Below are 5,395 nucleotides of genomic sequence, written 5' to 3' on the forward strand. Positions count from 1 at the left end.
CAGAGCCTGGAACCCTGTCCCCTTGGCCTCCATGCTGTCCCCCTGCTGACCCTCCCCTGTGACTGCCACGGAGGCATCCCCACCTATGCTGGGACTTGGAAGATCCCAGGTCAACAGCAGGGACCATGTGGCTTCCTATGCATATAGCATGTGCACTGGCCATGGCTTTTATGGAATGTTCCCTGTATAGAGAGGCTCATAAAGGGATGTCCAGAGATTCAGGACCTTCTCAGTTCTCCAGGCCTATTTGTCAGGGCCTGGGGTCATGGGCATGCTGTTGCCAAGCAGGTCTGAACACTTATGCATGGGTGGTAGGGTCTGGGTTCCAAAGGGAAATTCCCACTCACTCCCGGGTGGCATGTGGTGTGAGGCGTGGAGAGAACGAGAGGTTTTATTTGCAAGTTCAGATGATATTGGCTTAGCCTCCTTCAGGGATCCTGGAGAGAAAGAGCAGGTTTGGAGTTGTGTATGGGTCTCAGTTCAGCCACACACAGTAGCTATGTGGCCTTAGGCAAGTTACTATCCTTTCTGGGTCTCTGCTGTATGATCTGGAAAACACAAATAATGCAACCAGGAGCAATGGCTCACACCTGTAATCTCAGTACTTTGGGAGGCTGAGGTGGGCGGATCATGAAGTCAGGAGTTCGGGACCAGCCTGATCAACATGGTGAAACCCCATCTCTACTAAAAATACAAAAAATTAGCTGGGTATTGTGGTAGGCGCCTGTAATCCCAGCTACTCAGTAGGCTGAGGTGGGAGAACTATTTGAACACAGGAGGTGGAGGTTGCAGTGAGCTGAGATGAAGCCATTGCACTCCAGCCTGCATGACAGAGTGAGACTCCATCTCAAAACAAACAAACAAACAAAGCCCCACAAATAATGAAGAGGACAGTGATAATCCTGCTGTGTGCGGAGTCTATGTAAGTGCCTCTCATGCATTACATCAGCAAAGCCACATGACAACCATATTAGGTAGGCACTGTATCATCCATTTTGGCAAGCAGGAAACCGAGGCATAGAACAGCTAAGCGACTTGCCCAAGTTCACACAGCTATAGCTGTCAAGTGGCATAGCTAAGAGGCAAACTCATGTTTATCAGACTCCAAAGGCTACATTTTCATCTGCAACATTATCCCACCTTTTTCAAATAAAACCTGCTTCAAAGGGCTGTTTTCAGCATCATGAAAAACAATCTAAGTGATAATCACAGAGTTGGCGTATAGTAGGTGCTCAGCAAATGTGTTCCCTTTCCGTTCTTCATCTCCATGCTAACCAAAAGTCCCCGCAGGCTTGAAGGAGTTGATGATTGTTTACAAGCTCCTTTCTTTTTAGCAGGTGAAAATAGGGAAAGAGAAGAGAATTCTGTCCAATCTCAGAATAAATGAACTTTTTTTTCCAAACAAGCTATTTTTTTTTTTTTTTTAATATTTAGACTGGGTCTTGCTATATTGCCCAGGCTGGAGAACAGTGGGGCAATCATAGCTCAGTACAGCCTTTAACTCCTGGGCTCCAGTGATCTTTCTGCCTCATCCTCCCAAGTAGCTGGGACTATAGGTGAGTGCCACTACACCTGGCTAATTTTTTTTTAATTAATTTTTTTAAGAGACAGGGTCTTTTTTTTTTTTTTTTTGGCTCCTAGACCACTTTATTTCACTTTCCAGCATTCAAAGAAATGTGATCTGCAAAAAACTAGATACAAAGTCCTTTTACTTCTTTAGTTCTCAATGAGTTTACATGCCTCACTTTTTATTCCAAGAAAAATCCCCATTGTGCAATACAAGGGTGTAATAGCTGTTACAAATACACAGAAACATAATAAAGATAACCAACACTGTTAGAGGAAGGAGCAGAGGAAAAAATCTGAGAAGGAACCTTTTCCACAGTGACCAGCAGAATGTCTTGTAGGTATCAATAACTGAAGACAAAACACGTTGCTCACTTCACCCTATTTATCAAGTCATCCTATCTAAAATGACCACAGTTCATGCCTGGGACTTCTACAGGTTTTGCTAGTCCTCCTTCCTATTAAAATGCCATTAGATTATTCCTAAGCTATTGCTCAAGTCACAGCCTCCCGAATATATTCTTAGGTTTTGTAAACAAGAATATGGTCAAAATGCAATACAATGGAAAATCTCTACAAGAGAATGAGATTTGGAAAGCCATGCTTAGAGTCTCTGAGCCACACAGCCGTGAGATCTTGGATTATATTTAATCTCTCACCCAGGAACATTATCCATTTACCTTGTAAAGTTGTGAGGAATGAACATATGCAAGATGCTATCACACGGTGGGACAATTTTCTCATCTGTAAAATGGGAATAATACCCACTTCCCAGGAGTGTTTTTAGAATTAAATATTTGAAAAGCACATGGTTTGGCACACTAAGTCCTCAACAATATTGACAGCATTCAATATAAAGAGAAACAACCACAGAAGAGATCCGAAAGCAATTCATTCAACAGATACAAAAATTAAAGGTCCTTTTCTGACTTACAATATTTTAGAGAACTACCAACTATTGTTATTGTATTTATATATGTATTCACCTATTTTTAAACAAAATCCCAACTCAATATGCAACTTAACTCTCCCCCTTAAATGTCTTAATTCAAAAGGAAATGGAGAAAGAAGGGAGGTAGAGGGCAAAAAACGTTTATGAACTCTACGTATTCTTTTAAAAATACAGAGAACCTCTATCCATAAGAACCACCCACTATGTTAATGAGTGTGTAACTGTATACAACAAAATACTTTTTGTAATTAAATCTAGTCATTTTGGCTCTAAGTAAATTCTAGTTCCCATTATATCAATTTTGCTATCTCCATGAAAATAAAGATATAAAAACATTTCCCCGTTTGATTAAACAACAACAAAAATATAACAAAAGATGAAGCATGTGAAAAAATTTTGGACTTTAACCTAAGATCTGACACTTGCTGTGTGATCCTGGGCAAGTTCAAAAAAAATTATAAAATAAAATACAGACAAAAGTACCATTTCATACCTCCCTTGAAAATATACCTCTGCTGTATTTTCAAAATTGCTATAAATTAAAAGCTTAAACTCCACTTCCAGATTTTTTGTTAATAATTTTACATGGAAAGTTTTAAATATGTGGCAAAAAGAAGACAAAAGTCAAACATGATGGAATCAATGTATAGGTAAAGAAACATCCTAATAAGAAACTAAGGAATCTAAAACATTTCGTGATACTATAAAAGTTATTTATTCACTATACACAGAACACGTCCCCTATAAAATGTACATGTAAATCACTAAAAAGTATAATTTGGTGAACATTTTTTCAATTACAGAACACACTAAATGAGTTGGGATAACAGCTGTCTGCCTCAAAATAATCTAATTATAGCACCCAGTATCCTTTATATCTAATGCAAAGTTAAATACTTATTTTGGGGGTTATTTCCTAGTATGTGTTTGGTGAGGCAGAGTGAGCACTTTAATATAACTCTAGTATATTACAGTCACTGCACAATAAACCAGTTTATTACAGATTAAAACAAATCATTTTTTCATTATTTGTAATATTGGGATCAAACAAATACTGGATACTTTTAAATGCCAGAATAACCACATAATTACTTATTCTTGATAGCACATTGGGTTCTATAATTACATTGATATGAATGGTGTAAAATATTGTTACGAATAATATACCTCAAACAAAACAACGAGGTGATACTGTAATGATTCACTAGATTGTGCTCGGTAGACATTCACCGAATAAGGGAATTATCTATTTTTCTCCTCAATTATCCAGTACAATGATTTGCCCATAGTAAGGGCTCAATAAATATTTGCTGAACATATTGACTAGTAAAGAGGTGAGAAGAGATGGGCCCTCTTAGCTGGATGTCAAATGTAATTCGAATTTACCTGGGAAGGAGAGTAGTTAAGGAAGATGTAAACTGCCATGTGGTGTACAAGTAAATAAATGCAGATGCCAACAAAGCAAATGATTAAGCAGAAAACACTGGCACCAAAATAAACAAAGGCAAGATTTGCCAATAATGGCAAAAATGGAACTTTTATATTGGACCATACCTTTTCCCACCCAATTCAGTTTGAGACAGACCAACAGAGGCACTGTAAGAGACTATGGCTGTCTTCCTTGATATTCAGACATCCTATTTTCCAATAATTTGTTATGGATCTGGTACCCATGAATCAATATAAACCTATTCATATTTAGGGATTAGTTTCCACAAGTACAAAGTTGAATTTCCTTTTATTTGTCCTAAAATGCTTACTTTCAAACTTGAAGGGACTTCAATTATTCCATGTAGTTTTCGATAACATTCTTTTATCTTTTCAGACCAGAGTCAAAATATTCGTACAGTATTCATACTGCAGCACCTTCCACCCACCCTTTGGTCGCTTGAACTGCCCTTCTTTGGTTCTTTTTCTGCTTTCAGATCTTTCTTGATGTGTAGTAAGCAGAACTGTACTGGGTATTCCAGCTGCAGTTTGGTCTATCATTGTCGGAGTGGCTTCTGCTACGCCGTGGTCTTCCAGTCGGTCTATTTCTAGGACTATACAATCTTCTATAGTTGTAATCAAAAGACCGACTTCTTGATCTCCTTCTTTCGTAACTTCGGCTTCTTGAATGTCTGTATCTGTTATAATCATCATAGTGTGAAGAACTGTACACATTCTTCCCTTCCTTGGCTTTCATCTGATTTGGTGTCTTCCGATCCCCCTGGGCAAACTGTATTCAATCTGCCGTCCACAAATCCACTTTCTGTCTGAATTATGTAAAGCATCTTCAGCATCACGAACATCCTCAAATTGAACATAAGCAAATCCTCTTGGACGGCGAGTGTAGAAATCAAGTGGAACATACACATCAACTATAGGACCATAACGACCAAATTCACGCCGTAAATCTTCAGACCTGGTGTCGTCGGCCACGTTCCTGACGAACAGAGATGTGTTAGGGGGACGCAGGTAGCGAGACATGGCGGCGGCGTGTCTTGGCCGGGCGTACTAACGGGTTCAGCAAACCATCCCAAGAGACAGGGTCTTGCTATGTTATCCAGGTTTAGTGCTGAACTCCTGGGCGTAAGTGATCCTCCTGCCTCAGTCTCCCAAAGTGATGAGATTGCAGGTGTTAGCCACTGTGCCTAGCCCAAATAAGCTTTTAAAATGAGTGTTTGCCAACTGTGTTCCATGGAATACTATTCCACATTGTTCTGTGTCAATGAAGTTTGGGAAATGCTACATCCTCAACCCCTCTCTTGAAGAGACCCATTGGACATTAGCATATTAAAGGCACTGATAAATCCTGCTGCAAAGAGTTCCACCTAATTTAGCTTAACCCTGACCACAGCCATAATACATATTAGCATCTTTTTCTAAAGAATACTC

General features: G+C 39.3%; 1 pseudogene across 1 annotated transcript; it reads right to left on the reverse strand.

Moving 5' to 3' along the window:
• Window positions 1–1,727: 1,727 nt before the first annotated feature.
• On the reverse strand, window positions 1,728–5,156 carry LOC116537430 (annotated as a pseudogene). Its single transcript, XR_004263124.1, has one exon. The product of XR_004263124.1 is annotated as a serine/arginine-rich splicing factor 10 pseudogene (transcript).
• Between the last annotated feature and the right edge of the window lie 239 nt (window positions 5,157–5,395).

This window comes from Sapajus apella, unplaced genomic scaffold (assembly GCF_009761245.1).
Source record: "Sapajus apella isolate SASKATOON/1434 unplaced genomic scaffold, GSC_monkey_1.0 scaffold110, whole genome shotgun sequence".
In the NCBI taxonomy this organism is placed as follows: domain Eukaryota; kingdom Metazoa; phylum Chordata; class Mammalia; order Primates; family Cebidae; genus Sapajus; species Sapajus apella.